The sequence below is a fragment of the Athene cunicularia genome (genome assembly GCF_003259725.1).
Source record: "Athene cunicularia isolate RWA chromosome 4 unlocalized genomic scaffold, athCun1 chr4_part2, whole genome shotgun sequence".
Taxonomy (NCBI): domain Eukaryota; kingdom Metazoa; phylum Chordata; class Aves; order Strigiformes; family Strigidae; genus Athene; species Athene cunicularia.
In genome coordinates, this window is record NW_020799099.1 from 2236310 (window position 1) to 2260812 (window position 24503).

At 38.1% G+C, this 24503-nt stretch overlaps 1 long non-coding RNA gene across 1 annotated transcript in view; it reads left to right on the forward strand.

The window, feature by feature from the left end:
- LOC113479857 overlaps nt 1-24503 on the forward strand; it is a 31999-nt gene continuing 7496 nt past the window's right edge. The window contains exons 1-3 of the long non-coding RNA XR_003398354.1: nt 1-123; nt 18149-19356; nt 23457-23502. This is a non-coding gene — a long non-coding RNA (uncharacterized LOC113479857). The remainder of the gene's footprint in view (nt 124-18148; nt 19357-23456; nt 23503-24503) is intronic.

Below are 24503 nucleotides of genomic sequence, written 5' to 3' on the forward strand. Positions count from 1 at the left end.
TCTACACATGTTGCTTAGATTTTACACATGATGATGAAGACAAATTTCAGCTTCAGAAGCAGAGCTTTACATTACATCATGAAAGAAATGCAGCTTACCTGCACTGCCAGACAAACATTGATGGTAAGGATCGCTTTAATGTTATAGAATAAGTTTTGTCAAAGTACAACAGCCGTCAATAACAGATAAAGGGAACTAAAGCTCCTTCGCTCAGATTTTACTTTCAAACGACCAGGATCTATAGGCAGAATGTGTGCAGTGGGGATCTTGGGAGCACGGAAATGGAGGGGATTAGAAACAGTTGTCACTGTCATTGTCTTCCATATACCTTGAGAGTTTCATTAAATGGTCGGTTAATTGCTGGTGCCAGTATAACAAGCAAGAGAGTGAAAATCTAAGTCTGATTGTACAGTCAAGAGGAGGAAAATAAACACCAGCAAAGCTGTAAATATGTCACAAAAAGTCAAAAAATGTATGTTTCCAGGGGAAGAGAAGGTTTCATTAAAATTATGACTTCACCTCTGGAAAAGAATTCAGTTAGAGCACAGGTGGTTGTCATAAAAATTGTGTATATTAAGAAAAATCACAGTGTTGTCTGTTGCAAAGTAGGAATAATTCTGTCTAATACCTTCTAAGCATCCCAACTGGCACGTTCTATTTAATAAACTGGAGTCATAAATACGTGTATAACCCCATGATGTATGTGTAATATTACTATGCATGTATAAAATGCTGTAAATGTAAGGGGGGTTTGTACAGTATCTGCTACGAGAAATCCACTCCTTCCTCTGAAAAAGCTTATCATTACAAAGACAAATAGGTTATAATTAACATGCATATACTGACATAAAGTCCAATTCTGCAAGATGTTGTAGAGCTTTCTGTCTTGCTGCTATCACTAGGACTGCAAATTCCTTCAAAACAGTTGCTTAAGCATTTTGCAGGAGATAAGTGTTCCTTCCATCCTTAACATTTTCAGAAAGAGAAATGAGTCTGTATTTCCATGGACAGATGGCTCAGACAACATAGCTAATGCTGTTTGGGATATACATGGGACAGCAGGATAAATGAGTTCCCTTTATATATCACCCAGTCAGAAAAAAAAAAAAAAAAATTATGAAAGGGCTCCCTCTGTCCTACCTTGCACAGAAGATGAGTGAGGAGGAGATGGCATTTGGGTTTTCTACTAAATGTAGTTGCAGGCTGGTTGTAAAATGACTGCTTTTACATGTGCATTTAAGAACATATGTATAGCTATGTATATTTTTCCCTCAGATACTAGGTAGGTGGTAATAAAACAGCTGAAGGATTTATGCAATTGCTTTTTGTCTATTATTTTTAATTTTCCAATCCACAAGGTTTGCCCATTCTGTTCTGTGAAGCTGCAGATGTTTGAGCTGTGACTCTCAGTACAACACACACTTCTGTTCTGAAAACTTGAACATTGTACTATTGTTGCCAGGAGGTCCTAAGCAGAAAACAAAACAAAACGAAACAAATAAATCAACTGTGATAAAAAACAACAACAACAACAACACAAATAAGAGCACTCTTCTCTTGCCATCTTGCAAAATAAAATCCCTCAGGCATGATTCATTAGTAAAACCAGCTATGGACAGTTAATAGTGTACATCTGGATCTAATGAACAAATGCACAGCCAAAGTCAATTTTTTCTTCTCATGGTTTAAGTGAAGTAATTCATCTGCACTTTAACAAAAGCTTTTATTTCCACATGAAGAGGTGTGCAGCCATTCAATCAGACATGATTGAAATAGTTTCAGTCAGTTAAATTGCCCAATATTTTCATGTTAACTTGGAAAAAAAATAGAAGAGAGCATGTGTGTGCTATTTTGACATAAGGAAACGTATGTCTCTACCTACAAGATGTTTAATTTATATAAATTTGTATACAAATATTTACAAATCTATTATACACAGAGAAAGTAATACACTGGCATTAATGTGAAACATCACAATGAATTAGGATCATAAATAATAGAAAGTGTATGCAGAGCAAAAAGCTGGGGATGTTCTTTACTCAGCTCTATAGCCTTCCAGGCAGATGAGCTCATTTTAAAAGCAGATGCTCCTGTCGACTAGAACAGAATTTCTGTTTAATTTTTTGAGTGGGTGTTCACTGTTTTCAGATGGCAGCAAGGATTTTTAGCAATGCTTCCCATCATTAATTGCTCTGCTTTTGTTGCACGTGTATCAGTAGAAATGGGAGGACCTGTGCTTAAGGAAAAAAGCTCAGTAAGAATTTCTCTCTGGCATGTACATATTTCAGTACCTCTAAGCGATGTAAGAAGGCTCACCGAAGTCAATAGAACTACTGACATGTTTAAAATAAAACACGTGTGTGATTGTTTGTAGAAATGCAATCCATGATTTTAATTATTTTTAACAGTGGCTTAACTCTAAATATCATACAGCTATCAAGTTGCTTTTATTTTACTCCTTTTTTTCTTGGAAGCATGCCACAATTCTTCCAAAGGAGATTTTGAATTAGTCTAGCATCACTGCTAAGCAGCACAGCAGAATATCAGGCACTTTTGTGGAGTTTTTCCAATTAATTTAGGATTTGCAGTTAAACATAGGTGACACAATTTAACTTATGAATACTCCATGAATCATTAAACAGCAAAATTTCAGTGGAGGAGTTCTTTTTCTTAAAAAAAAAAATAAAAAATTCAAACATATGCCAAACATTTACAGGATTGTTAGCAGCAAGTGGATTGAAGGAAAGCTGGACTACTGCAAATAAAGCAACTTTAGCTGATGGCTCATTTACATCATCAAATAACAGCTGATGACTTCTTCATATTCAGGTAGCCTTTACTGACTTTGTTACAGCCTCATACTCTTTTCGGTTTCTGAAAATCTCTTGCAGCAGGAGATCAATAATCTATGAAGGAGATGGGTATAGTAATTTTTTTTCTTGCTCTGGAACTTACACATTTTTTTATGCAAGAAATTCAGCTAGAGCTCTCAACTGTACAGGAAAAATAAATATTCTGTAAGATATATTTGTGTTGATAATTGGCATGACTCTTAGACGGTTCATTTTCTGTAAAGAACAAATCTTTAGGTTAAATAAAACTAATAAAAAGAGGAGAAAAAGTACTTTCATCTTTTTAGTTTAGCTTCCACATGTTGTAAAACAATCTGATATGACAACAATGGAAACTGGAAAAAAAAAAAATTTACATAATAGTGAAATATTTATATCCAACTATGTAAAAAGCTAATAGGACTAAATATTGACTTCACTGTCTTTATTCTTTCTAAATGTTGCCCAGAGTGGCACACAAGACCAAGAATTATTCAGTGGTCTAATAATGGAAATTCTGCACGCCTCCAGCTGGCCTTTCTTTGTGAGCCAGTAACTAAAATGGATTGTATTTTGGGTATGTTCATAATTTATTGGCTGATCTTGGCTTGTTCCCAATAGCTTTTTTTTTTTGATATGTACAGTTTTTATACAGCAGTTTTTATGTTGTCTTAGAAAAGCCTGAAGTCTAGCTTTCCATGCTACCAAATAGAAAACTGTAAAGATGTGAGTAGTATCTAATAGGAGCTAATACCATTCAAATTTTTGTGGCTGGGACAATTCTTCCTTGTTCCCAAAATGACATTCTACAGAATTTCCTTAAGTTATATTTTACTTCCTTTATCATATATGTTAGTGACTGAGATATGAATATATAAGGTATATGAAATATCAGATTCACTTCCTATTTGAAATACATGAAAGTACTGAAACACTGCAATAGGTAGGATAGGTTAACTGCTTCCAGACACTGCTTAGAGATCCAATGATCATAGGTGCTCTCATGAAAGTTCATTTATAATGAATACCCCAAAGTATTTCATTTACAATCACAATGCTTTATGATCATGACTATTTTTATTTTTATTTTTTTTAATAACCAAAAAGAAGTAACCAGTGATCTTATAGACGAAGGGACTAAATTTTTTTTTTCCTTTTTTTTTTTTAATTTTTAAAAAGAAGCATTGGCATAATTTTCAGCTTTGACTACTTTGGAGGACTAAATTAAGAATGGCAGGTATTTTAGGGGGGGCTCAGCTAATTGTATATCTGTAGATGTAATGAAGCTCTGAAATATTTCTTCCCCCTGGGAGGTAAGAGTGCTGACTATTACAATAGTTTACTTCTTTCATGCTTGACAGTTGAAGGGCTTTTTTAAATAATGGCAGGAAGTCCAGAGCTTTTCTATGTACTCCTTTTCTTTCGGTATGCCGGATGCCCTGGTACCAGAGAGCCTTTGAAACCTTCTCCTGTTTCTTCAACACCTGATGGTGATTGTTTGACAGGAGATTTACAGCTGACCTGAAACTTAAAGCTTTAAAATAGCTGAAGTTACAGAAGCTTGAAATGGTGCTGAATTCACCAGAGCGATAGTGTTATCATCATCCGATGTCTGCTGAACAGTGAAATGAGATGGTAATTTCTGCATTCCAGCAGTCAAATGTTCCTACCACCAAAAACACCAACACAACTCAAAGGAAAAGCTATTTAGAGGTCTTATCTTCCGGACATATTTGCATACGTTTGAGCTCTAACCACATCAGTAGCATTACTGGCTTTAATGGAATATCTCTTGTGATAGTTTATCACACATGTAAGAACTTGCAGGATGAAGGTCTTGGTTATCTCTGAGAGGAAGCAGTCCAAGAAATGCTGATCAGGGAAGAAGAGAGACTTCCTCTCCCCACTCTTGGAGACAGTCCATCCTGTTAGAGCCAAGAAGAAATGATGAAGCCAAGTGGTGTGTGAGGGCATCTCTACAAAATACCTGTGGCCTGAGCAGTGTTTTCTTTCACAGAATGGCAGAATCACAGAGTGGTTGATGTTGACAGGCACCACTGGAGATTATCTAGTCCAACCACCCCTGCTCAAGCAGAGTCAGCTGGAGCAGATTGCTCCGGACCATGTCCAGTTGGGTTATGAATATCTTCAAGGATGGAGACCTTATGACCCCACTGGAAAACCGGTGCCACTGTTTGATCAGTCTCACAGTAAAGAAGTTTTCTCTTATGTTCAGAGGGAGCCTCCTGTGTTTCAGTTTGTGCCCATTGCTTCTTGACCTGTTACTGGGCACCAGCAAGAAGAATCTGGGTCTATCTTCTTTACTCCATTAGGTATTTAAACACATTGATAAATTCTCCTGAGCCTTTTCTCCTCCAGGCTAATCAGCCCCATCTCTCTCAGCCTCTCATGGAGAAGATGTTCCAGTCCTTTCACCATCTCTGTGGCCCTGCATGGGACTTGTTCCAGTATGTCCTTCTTTCTTCTGCACTGGGGAGATGAGCAATGGACCCAGCATTCCCAATGTGTCTCACTAGGACTGAGTAGAGGGGAAGGCTCAACCTCTACTTTGACCTCTTGGCAACTCTGGCCATGATCTGCCTAATTCAGCCCAGGGAGCTGCTGGTCTTCTTTGCAGTGAGGATGCATTGCTTTCAGCACAGGTGATATAGGTCTGCCAAAATCTGGGCTCCTTTCAGAGACTGTAACTGCACATAAAACTCCAAAACACCCCTTTATCTGTCCCCTTGTCTTACCTCCATCTACTGTTGCTAAGAAACCAGTAGTACGTGAGAGCCAAGAAAAAAGATGCAAGTTCTTTATATGAACAACTTCATATGTAATGTTCAGAAATTCAGGGTTTTGTTGCTATTTACTTTTTAAAGTCACAATGCACCATCTGAAGTGACACTGCAAAACTACAAAACATGTCCTTTAGTTATAAATAAAAGGCGAGACAAGGTGGGAGAGGATTTAAGTCTGTGGGAAGGAGATGTTACTTAATATACCTAATATACTTAAGATACATAGAAGGAAAGCCGTGAAGCTTTATTAACTACAACATAAAAGGATTGCATCAGGAATAAAATTCCCTTATGTAATAACAGAAAAAAAGGGAAAAATTCCAGAGATTAAACTAGTTCAACATCTGAACAATATTTTCAAGCTGTAAAATACTCTCTTAGTAGTGATTCTTTCTCTAATTAGTTTTTCTCTCATTATTCTTGTTATTAATATCACCATCAATTTCCCTGTTCAGATGTGAATATGTACTGATAGTAATTCCCATATCTGTAAGAACAGGCTTTACGTGGAAAAGGGAAGAATTAAAAGGAAAATCCATTGGCAGGAAATGTCTTTAAAAAAAAAAAAAAAAAAAAAAGATAAGTGAATTGTGGTATTACACTGCCAAAAACCAACCCAAAATCTGGTCAAAGATGAAGTATTATCTTTTTCGTGAAAGCCTAATAAGTAATAAGCTAGCCAAAAATCACAACTTATGGCCTTTGGAAGAAGGGGCTAGCCACTCACAGTGATTACAAAGATGTTGTAAGGCTATGCAGGGTGGAAATCAGGAGGTCTAAAGCCCAGCTGGAAATTAATCTGGCGTCAGCAATCACAGATAACAAGAAATATTTCTATAAGTATGTGAGCAGCAAAAGAAAGACAAGGGAGAGCCTCCATCCCCTGCTAGATGCAGGAGGAAACACAGTAATGAGTGATGAAGAAAAGGCTGAGGTGCTTAATGCCTTCTTTGCCTCAGTCTTTAAGAGCAAGACTAGTCGTATTGAGGGAATCCAGCCTCCTCAGCCAGAAGACAGAGACTGGGAGAACGACTCCCCCACATTCCAGGAGGAGACAGTCCGTGCCCTGCTGCATCACACAGACACACACCAGTCTATGGGACCAGATGGGATACACCCGAGGGTGCTGAAGGAGTTGGCTGGGGTGCTCGCCAAGCTGCTTTCCATCATTTACCAGCAGTCCTGGCTGACTGGGGAGGTCCCAACAGATTGGAAGTTGGCCAGTGTGACGCCCCTCTATAAGAAGAGTCAGAAGGATGATCCAAAAAATTACAGGCCTGTCAGCTTGACTTCGGTACCCAGGAAGGTGATGGAGCAGCTCATCCTGAGTGCCATCACACAACACATGAGGGACAACCAGATGCTCAGGCCCAATCAGCATGGGTTTATGAATGGCAGGTCCTGCCTGACAAACCTGATCTCCTTCTACAACAGGGTGACCTGCTTATTGGATGGGGGAAAGGCTGTGGGTGTTGTTTACCTTGACTTCAGTAAGGCCTTTGACACCATTTCCCACAGCATTCTCCTGGCAAAAATGGCTGCTCGTGGCTTGGATGGGCATATGGTTCACTGGGTAAAAATCTGTCTGGATGGCCAGGCCCAAAGAGTTGTGGTGAACGGAGTTAAATCCAGTTGGGGGACGGTCACGAGTGGTGTCCCGCAGGGCTCAGTGTTGGGACCACTCCTGTTTAACATCTTTATGGATGATCTAGAGGAGGGGATCGAGTGCACCCTCAGTCAGTTTGCAGGTGACACCCAGTTGGGTGGGAGTGTTGATCTGCTCGAGGGTAGGGAGGCTCTGCAGAGAGACCTGGACAGGCTGGAGCCATGGGCTGAGCCCAACTGGAGGAGTTTCCATAAGGCCAAATGCCGGGGGCTGCCCTTGGGCCACAACAACCCCCAGCAGCGCTACAGGCTTGGGGAGGAGTGGCTGGAGAGCTGCCAGTCAGAGAGGGACCTGGGGGGTGATTGACAGCCGGCTGAACAGGAGCCAGCAGTGTGCCCAGGGGGCCAAGAAGGCCAATGGCATCCTGGCTTGTGTCAGCAATAGCGTGGCCAGCAGGGACAGGGAAGGGATCTGACCCCTGTACTGGGCACTGGTGAGGCCGCCCCTCGATTCCTGTGTTCAGTTTTGGGCCCCTCACTACAAAAAGGACATTGAATGACTCGAGCGTGTCCAGAGAAGGGCAACGGAGCTGGTGCAGGGTCTGGAGCACAGGTCGTACGGGGAGCGGCTGAGGGAACTGGGGGGTTTAGTCTGGAGAAGAGGAGGCTGAGGGGAGACCTCATCGCCCTCTACAGATCCCTGAAAGGAGGGTGCAGAGAGCTGGGGATGAGTCTCTTGAACCAAGTAACAGGCGATAGGCCTCAGATTGCATCAGGGAAAGTTTAGCCTGGCTATTAGGAAGCATTTCTTTCCAGAAGGGTTTGTTGGGCGTTGGAATGGGCTGCCCAGGGAGGTGGTGGAGTCCCCATCCCTGGAGGGGTTTAAGAGTCGGGTCGACATAGTGCTGAGGGATCTGGTGTAATTTGGAACTGTCAATGTTAGGTCAATGGTTGGACTAAATGGTCTTCAAAGTCTTTTCCAATCTAGATGTTTCTGTGATTCTTTGAAAAAAAGAGATTAAAAATGTATTTGAGAATATAATTTATTGTATGCTTTGAATTATCTTCTTGAAATTAATAAAATATTTTTAAAATTAATTTAGTCTGAACTACTGCAACAGAAAACCAACATCTAACAGTAACAGACTAACAGATGTCATCGCTACCCTATATTTGTACAATAGTTCTGTTTATGCAGGTGGATTGTTATCTACCTTCCTAACTTGCTATCCAGTCACATAGTATAAAGACTTGCCACCCTCTTATTCCTGGTCTGTGTGTTTGCAAGCAAAATGTGCCATAAAAAACAATCTTCTTGAAACTGCTAGTTACCAGAGATCTTTGTACTTCCCTTTAAAGTGTCATGGTTTAACCCCAGCTGGCAACTAAGCCCCATCCAACCGCTCGCTTACTCCTCCACTGTGGGATGAGGGAAAGAATCAGAAGAGTAAAACTGAGAAAAAGATTTGAGATAAAGACGGTTAAATAGGTAAAGCAGAAGCCACTCACTCAAGCAAAACAAAACAAGGTATTCATTCCCCATACCATGGGCAGGCAGGTGCTCAGCCATCTCAAAGAAAGCCGGGCTCCGTCATGTGTAATGGTGACTTGGAGAGACAAACGCCATCACTCCGAATGTCCTCCCATTCCTCTTCTTCCCCCAGCTGTATACACTGAACATGATGCCATATGGTGTGGGATACCCCTGGGGTCAGTTGGGGTCAGCTGTCCCGGCTGTGTCCCTTCCCAGCTTCTTGTGCCCGCCAGGCTCCTGCTGGTGAGGTGGGGTGAGAGGCAGAAAAGGCCTTGGCTCAGTGTCAGCACTGCTCAGTGGTAACTAAAACACCCCGGTGTTATCAACACTTTTCAGCGCAAATCCAAAACACAACCCCATACTAGCTACCGTGAAGAAAATTAACTCTACCCCACCCAAAACCAGCACCAAGGAGAAAGAGGCAAAAAAGAGGTCCAAATTATAAGTGAAAATGTCTATCAAATTAACTAGACATTCTGTTTCTGCATCTAGTATAGCTTATTACAGTACATTTTCAGTGTTGTTTAGCCTTTGGGTACCTTACATGCTGGAAATGGAGTAGAACGATCTAGCAGAATCCTAGAAATAAAAGACATCTGTGTTTTTTTTCACTGAGACCCCCACTCCAAACCTTAAAAATTACTTGTAGTTTAAAACTTTTTACAGTTTATCAAGTTACGATGAGAAGAATGTTTTATTGCTCTTTTATGAGTCCATAATATAGAGTTTTATAAGAAAATTTTGAACTAAAGCATCTTCAATAAAACATAAAATAATGACTTTGTAGGAGCAAAAATCTATAAACAACAGCTAGTTCTGCAATGCCTGTGAACAGGCTTAACATATCAATGTGTACATAGTCATAGGATAGACCAGTCAATAAAACAGGGGGACTTTGTATGCTCAGATAATTTAAATGTTGCTTTTTAATAGCTTTTCACTCATTCTTTCTTCCTTCACTTCTGTTTAAGGAGATAGGAGCTCACATTATTAATAACTGCTCTTTGAAAAATAGCAATAAAATATCTTTAGGTCAAAAGCAATATAGATTTCTGGTCAGGACAGGTTTAGCCAAACACTTTATGTGATGAGATTAACACAAAAGATGGTAGAATTGTTTTAAAGATATTGTTTGAAAATTATCCCTGCTTCCATCTTTAACACAACACTTGTGTTTCAGTCATAAAACTGCATCCTGAAGAAAATTCCTCTCAATTTTCCAAACAGAAACAAATTACTACATTTTAAAGCATGTTCTTTAAAAAGTAGAAAAGTAGTGATTTTATATCAGATGTTTTAAAACCTTCGTTAAGGAGAAGCAGTCCTTTTGGAACCAATGGGAAGGAATGTTGTTGAAATCTGAAGCCACAGATTTCTTATGCTTGCAGAAATAGGTATAGATCTCCTTAACAGTGTCTATACTATGTTACAGCAAATGAAGATGTAGCTCTACATTTTGTAAAATAGATGTCTCAGAAAAATACAGCCCCCAAAAGGACGATAACCATGTGTCATTTCAAAACAGCACTAACTGTGCCAGTCCAAAGAAGATGTAGCAATGCAGGCAGAAATATTTATTAGCATATACATACCTAAAAAGGCAGGAGTCTGTGCCTGCGACGACTCTCTGAGGAGCTCTCCACCCATAAAAAGCTAAATACTGATTTGATGAGCACTGCTGTGCCTAAGCCATGTGAATCCTCATGTCCAGAGATACTTCCAGCTCCAAGTAGGTGAATGGGCTCACCAGGGAATACACACCTAAAGCCACGGCAGCTCTAGGCTGGAGCTGCTTAATGAAGCACTGAGGTGAGAAACTTAGAAGGAGCTTCAGCAATGTACTGGGATGTTTGTGAGTTTTCATGGGTTTCCTTCTTTACTCTTTCATGTTTCACGATTGGTTTCTCAAGTCACGGAGTGCAATTGTGGTATTAGAAGCCCTAGAAGCAGAAAACTAGCATCTTCAAAAGGAACTATGAAAATACCTGAACTGCAGTATGAATTTAGTTGAAACTGAAATGATACGTTTACATGAATGATTTCTCTGAAAAGTAGTCACTTTCCAGGGTTCATGCAAACAAATTGAATTAGCATGGAGGATTGCAAATAGGGCACTGATAATGACTCACTCAAGAATCTATTGAAAGAACAATTTGTGACTAATATTTCCAGTTATTTGCTCAGCTATGGTCATGACAGTTCCAACCTCTTAGCTTGCTTAAAATTTATTACTTTAATAATGCTACAGACTACATTTAAGTATTCATTTTAATACCAACTCTAGATATGCTAGTGAAAAAGGGCACTGTATCACAGCAGTGGTGAATTAAAAAGTAGGTCTATATAAGAAAGTACTATCCCTTTAAAAAAAAATATTTTAAAAATAAACCAATGAAAAAATTACTTTTTTTTTTTCTATTCTTTTGTTGAACCTTATATGGAATGTAGTAAGTTACTGGAAGTCTACTGCAAAATTCTAAAGAATGGTTTAAAAGAATAATGAAAAAAATGTTCACCATTATTACTATTTGCACAGTTTACAAGGATTTTTACATAACTGTACAAACTTCATGCCCATTATATTTTGTAGAAACTTCTTCATAAGGGATATCTGCTTCTTCATATATCTATATATGTATGTTTATATATATATATTTATATACATATATATATATATATACATGTGTCTGTGTGTATTGTCTAGAAGATTTATACTGGAACTTTTTTTTTTTTTAAGACATTAGAGAAAATACTTATGAAATAGTCATGAAAGCCTTATTATGGATTCACTTACCGTCTGTTTGCTACAACTGACTTCTAGGAAAAAAATAGGATAGTAGAAGAAAAGTTTATTTTTTAAACAAAATTGCATTCCATTAATCATATGAGTAGGATTTCTTTGTTTAGCAATTTAAGTAATACAGAACACACAATATAAAAGATCGGTTGAGTATAGAACCCATAACTATCAGTCATGAGCTACAAGACATAAAAAGCTCTCTTTCCCATATTGTCCTCTGTAGAAGAACCATTTATTTAGAAAGATTTATTCAAAAAGATTAATTTTCTTTTGGCTTTCTGGCATGTTAAAAACTTCTTTCAAGCATGTGAAATGCCTTGTTTTCCATTTCATCTCTCCACTGCATGAAAAAATAGAGTAATAGTTGGAGAGTTGTTCCTTGGAGAAGGAAGTTTTCTGTGAGTTCATCTGAAACAAGCAATCTTGTGATGCAAGAGATCTGTATGATAAATAGTATTTGGAACAAAAATTTAATGAGTATAGATATTATCAGAGATGTTATTTAGCCTCAAGTGAATATTAATGGCATGTGTTTTGTATTTCATGATTCACTTTTTGAGAACTCTTAATTAATGGAAAATACTTCCATTCTCAGAAATATGCAGCGCTTGCTATTGAGTAAGATTTTGTGTAAAAGTTAATGTGATTTGAATAATTATTTTTTTGGCTGTCACTATGAGGTTACTTAGAAGACCTCAGCTAGATACTTAATGCATTCAGTACTTGATGTTTTGAAGCCTTTGCTAGTCTCAGTTAGCCTTCCAAATCTAAGGGCACCTTAAAAATGAGATGAAAAGCAATAAACATAAAAGAATAGCAGTGTTTTTCTATCAATATCTAATAATTCTGCTTTTGTACAGAGGTGGTAGCCATTGGATGTTAAGTTCAAAACAGACCGTAACGCTCCGTTTCCTAAGTAAACCCAAGATCACCAAATGGTCCTCCCAGTTATGCATTCCTTTATGAACAGTTTGCTTTTGTTCACTCTTGTGTTGTTTTTCTCTTAAAACCAGAGTTATGTTCTTTTAGATCATATCTATTTTCTAAATAAGCCAAATATCACCAAATGTCCCTTTTTATTATGGGTTCTAAGAACATGTAGACTACAATAACAAATAAGAGTTTTTAAAACATGACAACAGAATGTGATAAACTGATGGGATGACTTCGAATGAATCTGTGCCACTGACAACACAAATAAGGATGTAGGAGCTCAGTTCAGCCAAGCATTGTAAAAGCATGAAAGAAAGCTGTTATAGAGTCCCTCTGCTAGTTAATGGATCATTTTACTTTTCAATAAAATCTTTGAAGGAAATAAAAAACAAAACAAAACAAAACAAACCCAACCAACTCACCACCTAGAAGTATATTTTAAGCCAAAGCAACAAGCTATAAATGTTTTTTTGGTTTTTGTTTTTTGGTTTTTGATTTTATTTAGAGCACATATTTTCCTTAATTTCTTTCAATAGAGCTCTTAAAATCTGTACTGTCATTTTTAATGTTCATTTCTATTGCTTTAATGTGACAGATGCAACTAGGATTAATCAGAGTGGTGCTGTTCACGGAATTAAATTGAGGTATGTTTTTCTCCCAGGTTACCCAGTCCAACATCATGAGGATCCTTGCCTTGCTTGATGTTGTGGAGTATTCAACAAACTCTGGTTAAGCAGCTCATTTTACTCACTTTCTGAAGTCCTTCTTACTTGTCATTGACTGGTAAAGAAGTTCAGAGAAGTTAGTCTAAACCCACATATTCTTGCTTATTTCTAGAGTTTGATTCTGCCACTTTATTTATGCTGAAATGGTACTTAGCTGGCAGAAAAAGGAATCAGTTCCAGAGTAGATTATGAGCCAGAATAAAGTAAATTGGTAAAACATAACCAGAAAGTATCAAGGTCCGAATGACTCACACTGAACAGACTTTATCTCATAATGCCTGACTCATTTTAAAAAGTACTTCAGCCATGAGGAACTCCATTGAAGTGAAGTGCTTTGTCAGGAAATATGTCTGCTTGAGATAGCTGCAACATTGACTTTTGATAACATGTGGGCACAATGTCAGTCACTGCCTGGATACTAGATAATTGGAATTACCCACTAATCCAATCACAGCAAATTAAATCTGTGTGCACGCACACATGCACACATGCACACACACAAAGATGGGAGATATTTCACCATGAACAGTTTAAAACCAGAAAATATTTCCCTTGGTTTATAGGTGTCAAGGCCATGATGATTTACTTTCTCTTCAAAATAAGCTCACTTGCTAACAACCCTCAGTTAAATCACTACCATGATTCCTGTATTGGGATATTACATGCTCTGGAAGCTGCCCAAAGGTAATTAGAAAATGCTAATCCTCTACAAAACTCTCTCTAAGGAAAAGGATGTAAATTTGTAAATTTTCTTTTATAGTTTCACCAAACCCAGGCTTCAGGGACAAAAGGCTGTGTGAGTGGGTTGTTCAAGCAGGTTGTATGGTGACAGACTGTCTTATCCAATAGTGGCAATTCTGTGTACATAAAGTATGAGAGAAAAGTTGCCAGTATATATCTGCAGGAGAACTATGCTAAATTTAATCTTCTTTCCTACTACTTATATTCTATTTCTATGCCACTGCCCATAAAACAGCAGCAGCAGCACAGAGGATTGTTTAACTACAGCAGCATAACACACCAGCAGCAAGAATTTCTTTCATGAATGTGAAAATGTGAAGCTATCTGCATCATAAACCAAGCAGTTTTAGGTAAATGTAATAGAAACTCCCCTGTACACTGTGTGTACATGGGGAGCTAGTGGAAAAAAGGAATGGTTAGAGAGCAACACAGGATTGAAATGCCTTTATAGTCACATTTTCAGAAGGAAGATTTGGAGATCTCTTCATCCCCAAATAGAATGAAATTTACATTGGAAATCCAGTGTCGTCTTCTTATGGAAAAAATTCTCAGTTTCCTAACAATATTCCTATGGGAAATTAAAGACTAAAAAAGGCCTCGTATGTGTCAACCTCCTCTTTGATGCAAAAAGAGAGAAGGCACATCTGTGGCCATGCATTGCCCCTCATTGTTCACACAAGCTGCAGGTTGGCTTCTTGGTGGTACTTCAGGAGAAGAATGAGTATTGCCCTGGTCTCTGCCCTTGGGTAAGATGCAGGAGGGCGTAGATCCAGTGCTTCAGTGCAAAATGTGGGCCTGCTGGGGGGATGCATTTCATCTGGACTATTCTCTGATTCCCACAGGTTTCACCTGAGATGCTAGAAGTTGGTAATGTACATGGCAGGATGCTATCTAATGCCTTAGATTTCACATGAGGGATGAATTGTAGATAAACAGTTTAGTGGGAGGTAGTCCCTACCTGTGGGGCTATCTTGGCCATCATTCTCTGCAGTGTGACAACAGGAGCAGAGAAAGTTTGGAAAGCTGTGAACTACTCCCTTGAGACTCAAAACCACCATAGTAACAACCCTGTTTTTCTATCACACTGCTTGCTGCTCAGACTAGTAGAGGCTGCTCAAAGAAATAAAAATATTTTTATAGGCTGTGAAGTTAGACTTGTTCTGCAAGGAAGTGAAACAGGGAATAATCAAAAAATGGGAAAGTTTTGGGTTGCGAAGCTGCAGCTGATTATCCATTCATTATCACGTTTTCCAGTGGTTTGTCTCGATAAGTGTGAAAACTTCTGAACAGTACTGTGGTTCTTCCAGCTCTTAGTCACTGACGCTCGTGATAGACTGCATAGCAACTAACTCACTTTCCCAAACCTTCTCTATTTACACACTTACGCTAGCCAATTTAAGATCCACACTTTGTTTGTGGCAAAGAGACTAATGCTCCAGATTATGTTTATGGAGTGCAACCACGAATACAGAAGAAGGAAAGACAAAACTCGAGCCTGGGAGGTTTTGGCACTAACAGTCTTATACATGCACACAGATGAAAGTATTGATGGATATTGAGTTTTAATTTTTTTTAAAGATGCTGTAGATATACTTGTGGCATTTTATAATAACCGCACAAAGATATATATTTCTGCAAAGAGTGATAGAAAGATGCTGGCAGATGTAAAAATATGAGAAGTCCTTTATCATTTGAACTAACCTGAAAGTCATAACGTTTTAGGTTTCTTTATATCAGTTCTTACAGTAGTTGAAATTCAACAGATTCAATTACACCACTGAAAGTGCTGTGTGGCTTCTCTCATACAATTTTAAAATTGATTATTCCAAAGCAACCAAGCTCAAAAGGATAGAATGGCTGAGCAGTTGGAGTACATAACACAAAGAGTATATGTAATCTTTGGTTATAGCACTACAGGTTTGTGCAGTCTGAAGTGACAGAAGGAAAAGACTCTGTAAAGCAACAATTGATGCAAAGTCTACATTAACATAATTTTAAACACAAAAAAAAAAAAAAAAAAAAATTAAAAGTAATATGAGAGACAAGCTAATGCATATTTTTTTCCCAAAACACAGCTCTGAGATAGAGGAGTCTTTGCAAATCAAAGTTCCTTCTCTCTCCTCTCACACACAAAATTCCCCTGCTATAATCCTTGTTTTGGGCCTTTTGCCACAGATTGACACTAGATGAATGCAGAATTATCACTTGAATTTACAAACTGAGAGACAACAGGATTTGCTGACTGATTGAATTATCTTCATGCAGTCTAGCACTTCTGCCTGTCAGATACTATTGTAAACCAGAAAATATTTCTCAGGGTATCACTTAGGCATGATACTCTACTAAAGGAGCTGAAGAATTAACACAAATGTGTTAGAAAGCAGTGTAGTTTGTGTAGTGCACATTTTTCAAACTTTCGGTATTTTTCCCTGTAAGCCTCATACCATATTACTTACGTGCTCCTGCTGAGATAGACAGGCTATGGGACTTTTTCCTCCTCCACCCCCTACCTGTCAAGATATTTTTTGCTGAGCTTTGTGTCATGTGGCATTAGGAAAGCTTTGTTCTTAGACTTTAATTCTCTTTTCCCGAGTCTGTTGTGGTGTGACATTTACAAGCTAACGCACTTGCCCTTTAGGTAGCCCCTAACGTAAATCCCATGCCCAATAGGAATTATGGATCTGTTTGCTTTGAGGAGTTTCTCCTGTGCTCAAGAAAATTGAGAAATAAACATGTATCACAAGACTTAGTGCCTTTTTCAACAACTGTTCACTCTTTCCTATTAAAATGTATATTCAGCATTACATTTACAGTTTAATTGAGGGGTAATCTTTCTTCTTGCTCCTGAACACAGCTATAATAAAAGATTTTTTTTTAAAAAAATTTGTCTATAAAATGGATAATATATTTCTGCATGTTAAGACCAAAATCAGAGTCATCCAACCAGCTGTTTCTCCCTATTTTCAAATGTATGTTAGTTCATCCAGTAACAGCTACCCCCTTTCTCCATCTGAGATCTTTTGTAGTTTTCTAAACAATATGGCTAAAATATGTTACTGTGATTTATTTTGTAGCAGTATTTTAAAAAAACCTCAAACAAATCGGGAGCCCATAAATAGCAGTAATTGACTAAAAATTTGCTCACACAAACTTTTAATTTGCCATTATGGCCATTCTACTGATTTGTATGACATAATGCTTGGGGTCCATATGTGTCATAGAAATTTAAAAATAAAAGGGTGAAGCATGTAAAGTAGCATAATCAGAGATAAAGCATTAACTGCTGTTCCCTTCTATGTAATGTCATTCCTATAACTAGGAAAAAAAAAAAAAAAAGAAAAAAGAAAAAAAAGAAGTGGTTTATTTTTAAAATATACAGAAATATGATAGAGAAGTGAATAATACTAAAAACAAATGGAAATGTTTTTAGGAAAATGAAACACTCTGCGTGTATTTGAAACCTGTTTGTTTGAAATAAGAAGAAGCCGAAGAAGCCTGTGTTTAACAAATGTTTTTCCACAAAGCCATGGTGAGTGTCCTAGAACATGATACTAAATAGCAGGGCAGCTATTAAAGACTGATAAATTGCTGTAAGCACATTTTTTTATTTGAGAGTTTGGCTTTATTCCTCCTTGTAAATGTCTCCTGGAAAAATCACTGCAGAATAAGAGGGAGTTTATATCTGATCCTTATAACCAACAATGCAGAATGAAGACTTAGGGTCCAACTTTTAAGTAGCCTCCATATGGAAATCTTCCCTGCATATTCTTCACTGATTTTTGCTGAAAAATCAAGTGGCCATTTTTTGCCTTTTTTTTTTTGCTGTTACAGTAGAAACCCAAGAGTAGGTAACTACTGAGATTTTTCTCCACTGTAGAAAAAACTGGACTCCAAAAGAAAAATGGCCTGTGCAGCCAAGTGGTTCAAATCACTAGAGTGGTTATTTCTAGGTCATTTGTGAATAGCAATATTAATCAAGCAATATTGCAGAATTTTAATTCAGATTAAAAAGGGCTTCCCTGAAGAAGGCTTGGAAATGCCAGCTCAGGATGCTCTCCAGCCACAACTGTGCCTGCGCTTCCCCAATCTCATCCTACGCAGCCACACTGCTGGCAGAAAATAGTTACTTCCAGAGCTGTTATGACATTAAAATCTCCTCCTGTGATTTGTTGTAGCCACCTATCAGCAGAGTTAATCTGCAGAGGCACAAACCTGAGCCCTCGCCTCCAAGAGTCCGTTCGGATAAGCAGGCTCTCCCAACGATGTATGGCCGTCACGCGGGTCACAGCGAGTCTCTGGTTTCACAGAGGGCAGTCTTCATGCCGAAATGTACAGCTCATACAGAGCTCCTGTGGGAGGGGTATGGGATTCAGCCTGAGGAGGTGAGTACAAGGAAGGGTTTAAGCATTTCACGGTTAGACCGGCATCTGTAACACGTGATGGCAGGCGAGGGAGCACAGGGCAGGAAGCCTGCTGTCAGAGGAGCGGTGTCTGCGCTTGGTTACCAAGCTCCACTCTTGTCCACACATCCTTTGGGCAGGATGGTTGAGGGAATAGTAAACACTTGTATTTTCCTATGGATTGATTTAAAAAGCATTTAGTGTGATCCTATGTTTGTCAATGAGGTATCCCCAAGCAGAGTGCGTGCTTGGCTGCCCCTGTACTGAGGAGGGCTTAATGAAGCTGATAGGAACAGTACTCGTGGCTTTTCTGGATCCAACCTTTCATTTCTGGAGACACATCAGCCTGAATCTTCTTGAGGTTGCAGTCACTGCAGCCATGCCTGGGAATGCAACTGTGCTTTTCCAAGATCAGGCTCCTGTGAGCAGAGAGGGAGGCAGCTGAGTGGGTGTCCAGGATTGCTCAGTTTGGTTTTCCATTGTTAGTATCCCATCTTTCCTGTGCATCCATTGTCTAATTGAGTTCTTGCTGCACATTGCAGACATTCATCATTACAATGGATCTAACGCATTCACACACTGTCACAGACTAAATCTGGTTCTGCATGGTTGGCTTTATGGTGGTACATTTTTCAGTGAAGATAAGAGCTTTTAATGATGAAGCAGAGAGTATTAAAAAATAGAATTTACTGCATTAAAGATCTGTTCAGCTTTTACCTCCAAATTCTGCCATCTTCACTACTTTGTTTAATATTTTACTTCACTGCTGTGTCCAGTCCTTTTTCCTCTGAAGTCCTGGTGACTGCAGTGGGAATGGGAATGGGAATAGAAACAATGACAGGACACCTTCCTGCCAAGAGAGTCATCCCAGTTTATGCTCTATGGAAATGAGTGAGGGATGCAGAAGCCTCAAAGGATGGTTCATGGTGCTTTTGGTGTGACCACTGAAGAAAGAGGAGACATAAGCCACGGTACTGAAGTAGGTATTATTTAGAACACTACTGCAAGTATGAGTTTGACAGTGATCAGTTTAATTTATTTCTGTAAAGACAAAATCTCAATAGTTCTTACTAATTATTATTCACTAATTATTTCCCTTGGAAAGTCTCTGATCCCACGCTGAAATCATGCTTCAGGTGGTGGCTATTTTCTGCTCCACTAACATTGTCTCTGTTCTTTCGTTTGTTCATACGCACATGCCACTTGGTATCAGTTTTCTGTTTGATGACACAATAAAAGTCACCTAATTAGGTAACAACAACTTAATGTATTAACTACATCCTTGTAAAACCACAAGAAATTTGTGGGACAGGTTTACTGCTGATGTTTTACTACCGTTTTCTTTCATTTCCTTCAGTTGTGTTTTGACCCTTAACAATATTAGAGGTGAAATTCTGATCCACTGTAGAAATCAGTAGCAAACCTGAAATGACTTTAAGAGCATTGGGATTTCTCCTCTAGTTCTCCATACGGCAATAAGAGGAGTTGTTCTCACGAGAAAGCCCACTAAAACAGCCCTCCGTGTGTAGTAATATTTTATACACAGGACGTGTGGATACACCACTTTTTTTAAACAAAGTTAAAAGAACAATAGAAGTCTAAGTCGAGCACTCAGAATAGGGGAAATGGCAGAAGGGAGATTCTCTGTATAACTTCACTTCAGACCCCTTGTGTGCTTTGGTAGTCTTATTGGTTATTGAGTTATTTTTGTTTTTCCTCGGACTTCATTGAATCACAGGAACTCTGGCAGATTAGCAAGCAGTTGTTCAGTATTTCACTGTGTGGACTTTATTTAATATGTTCCCCCCTCCATCCCTAATGCTGTCAAACACAGTTAAGAGAACACTTTATTTCCTCAGAATTTATATCATGGCACTAGTCATTACTTCACAGCACATTTAGTCTCACAGGACCCATTATTCTCAATTTGCTCGTGGAAGCTGGACTCACAGAAGTAAGAACATCAGAGGGGATAATTTAGGGTGTATGCTCTGAAACACCTATTCTGAATTATCAGGACCCTGACTATTGGAGTTCAACACCAAGTGGCAAAAGAAGAACTCATGATTAAAAAGGTTCAGTGATTTCAGATGTGAACAGACTACCTAATACTGTGTACATCAACAACATATGCTGTGAAATATCTGAGCTCAGTTGAAACAATTAATATCATACTGGAAGCCAGTTAGTCAAAGTAGGCTAGAGTTCAGCAACTTCTGTGTTATTCTTAATTAATTTTATAACCTTTCCTCTGAGTGAAGTGGTATAAATGTAAGTTTTGTGCAAACAGATCTATAGTACCAGACACCTTGTAAATATGTCATTATAGAGACAGTAATTCTTTAAGAAGAATAAAGCACTGGGATTACAGAAAAAAATCAAGTGTTCTCAGTAACTCATGACTCATTTTTTCCTCTTGTGGAAAATGTTTTGACTCTTTTAGACTGCTTCTCTAGCAATTAAAATGCATTTCATTTCGTCATTCATGTCAAGATGCTCTGCCTGATAAATATCAAACAAGGTATTTGCTGGATATGTGACAGATATCTGAGCACAGACAGTTCCTCCTCAAGCAAATATGGAGATGGTAACAAAAATGTTCCATTGGCCTTGGGAGATATCACAGAGGTCAGCACGAAAGCTAATGGGGAAGGAGAGTTCTGAGGAAGGACAGTGTCCTGAGGATGTTTAAATGCTTAAATATGCTATTTGTGAAGATGTAGCATCCCAGCCATCTGAAAAGGATATTCTCAGGTCCTAATGTAGGATCACAATGAAAAGATGGACTTGCAAGTGGTATTACTGTGTACTTATCCATTGTATTTTATATATAATGACACATTTAACACTTAAATGCAATTATGGAGTTTTTTACTCTCTGTAAACATTTCACTAAAATTTTGGAATGAAATATCTACAGCAAGAACTGAAAATAAAACAAAATGAACTTTCATATAATACTTTCATGAGTATTAAGCCAAGTGAATTACAGAAAATAAATGTCATAAATAGCATGAAGTAAATAATATTTTAATAGGATTTCTGATATAGTTTATGAACAAGAAAAGATTTTTTTATGGTTATCAGAAATACAAGGGAAATTAATGACAAAAAGAAGACCAAAAACCCCAGTCACTATACAAATCCAGTTTTAACTATACAAATCCAGTTTTAACTCTCACACAGCTGGATGGTCAGCTAGGTTCATACTTCGTATAGATCTTCAGGACATCTGTATTTTATTTAGTTGTATGTTACATAAGGGTGTGAGGGAGGACGATTTAAAGCCATATAATGAATATGAGCTTCATGTTAAATGAGTTCACTTAAGTGTAGATTAGTGGGAATTTGAGTCCATTCCCACCAAAACTGTCAGCGTATATCCCTTTAAAATTAGTAGGAGCAGATAAATGATCTGCTAGGCCTAGCATCTTGCAGAATCCAAATATACATATATGACTTGGATCTTGTTTATTGTAATCAATTTATTCTTTTCAGTTATGAAATATCCATTTTCTCAGGTTTGAAATTCTCGGCATGAGAGACATCACAAGGCCTGAAGTTTGAAGATAGACTAGCCTTTCTAAAATGTAATGTAGTACAGATGCTTGCAACATGTCACTCCTTCAATTCACCAATAAATATCTATTAAGTTTTCCCTGAACCTTGAAATGTAGTCTAGCCACTCATTTCAGGCATCTGGGTAAAATAAATCTTAAATTGAAAGTTGACCTCATCACCAAATGTCATTTATTTATATTGGATTTCATCCTTTTGAGTGGCCTCTCTGTATGTATTAGAGGACGAACAATTAAGGCCTTTGGTTCAGAGAAAGGAAGGGCATTGGAGGTCATCGGCACTATGTATCAGATTTTAGCCAAGAAAACTTTTAAAGTATGTTATTAAATCACAAAAATTACAGATTAATGCTCCACTAAGGCGGCAAAAAAATGCTGAGTTTGCTTCTCGACCGTTCTCTCATGCACTGGAAGTAAGGCTGGAGACAATTAATCTTGGGACTGAAATTCAAGGCAAAATATTTATGTGAAGAACTCTTAAGACACATTATAACTTTTTTTTAACTTCTCCACAAGTTATTGTAATACTCAGAAAAGTATTTTAAATTATATTTTTTGTCTCATACAGCTGTAAAATTATTTTGTACCTTTTGGATTATATAGAGGAAAAGCATCTTCAACATTAATAAGAATTTGACTAAATGGCTATTATGTAAAATAGCCTTTCCCAATCTTTTTTCACTCAAAGAACTCTCTAATCTTTTTTTTGGAAAATAAAGTACTACTGCTGGACAGTGGATAAAGTGAAGGATTGGGGTGATGAATAAATAACGTACTCAGCAATAGCACTGAACATTTTTTTAAACTGTCACAAGTGCAGTTACAAAAATTTTAGATAAACCTTTAAGTCAGTAGGAACTGGGTCCCGACTAAGTCTGCAGGTACTCAACCCACTCTGTGGAAATAAAAGTGCTTAAAGCATTTGGATCTTTGTTTTCTGTTGACCATCACTGTACAGACAACCTTTGGAGGCTTATGGAGCACGCTACTGTAGGAAGAATAGGTTAACTAACACTGAGCGTGATGATGAGCATGGTTTTACAGTTCACTAACATACTGGATTATAGAAATGAAGCAAATTACATCATGCCATTTAGAAGTCAAACTTCACAAAGAACAAGTCGTCGTACTGCCCCAGGACACAACAGACTGCTCTGCCAGAAGACATATGTGATGTATCTTCAGGACTGAACGATGACCTTTTCTCATCAATGAATTATGAGTGAAGACATATCCTAAGGGTAGGGTTCATAAGCAGAAAAAGGAATTGAACCCAGGTCTGATTTGTCATCTTTGATCACTTCCTTCCCTCAGAAAGCCAACAGATAAAGAATGGCTAGAGCATTTAGCTGAGTTTAGATGACTTGAACATTTTCTTCAGCACTGTAGTCATGGTAAATTTGGCCTCATATAAGTGGATTAAATGAGCAAGTACTCATTCCTGAGCTACCATAAGCTGTTTTGCTTCTGTTCCTCTTTTCTTCTTTCTCGTGTATATATCATAGATAAATGGACTGAGATAATGAGACTGCAGTAACCAGAGGAATACAGGTAAAATAGATATCTTTGGATAATACTATCAAATTATATTGGTAACAACATTTTTTTCTGAAGCTAATATCAGAAGGCCCTCCTGGTACTCAAATGCTCTTGAAAGCCAACATATTAGTTTATAGCCTAACTGTATTAGCCCTTTTAGTCACTGTGGCTATCTGTTTATCACTCACTAGAGCTTTGATGGCACAGTAGCCTCTTCCCAAACTTGAAAAAGTGTCTTAAACAACCTTACACCAGATGGAAACAGTCACTTAGAAACTGAGTGCAGAGGTTGTGCACTCGGTTTACATGTAACCAGCTTCTACACCCTTCTTCTGCCTGTCCAAATGTGTATGGTCTCCAATAAAGAATAACAACTTGCTGTTCATTTTTGTTAGACAGCTAAAAAGGTTGGCAAAAAATCTCCTAGCCTTCATAAACTAGCCAGGTTGCTGGCAGATGTCCTACCATTCACTAGCAGGCCCCAAGAACTCAAAACAATAAAATATTTAGGAGAAAAAAGATGAAAAGTTCCTTTTAGATCAACTCAAAACAAATCTTCATAACTAACTCCTTGAAGGACACGCTGTGAAGGATTTCTTTGCATGTGGACTAGGCACAAAATTAATGTCAGCATGAGAAAATTGCCTGGACTTTATACATGATGGTGTAGATGTACATGAAAGCCACTTGAAAACCAAAAAGGGGTTTGAGAACTGTACAGTTTGTCCATAGCTGATGTGTAGCTAAAGCTGAGAATTTTAAAAAAAAAAAAAAAAAAAAAAAAAAGCTGTATAGAGCTCTGGAAAATTATTGCAGTTGTTCTATGGCCTGAAGCCAACTCATCCTTAAAGTGTCCTAAAACCTGTTCAGCCTCTCATGAGAGTTTTCAGAACTCTTCTGTGGCTCTCTGATGACACAAAATCAACTTTTTCAATAATGAAAGAAATTACCAGGGAGGTGCGCTAATCTCTAATTAGGACACATCACATGCAAGGTACAACATGGAATCTATC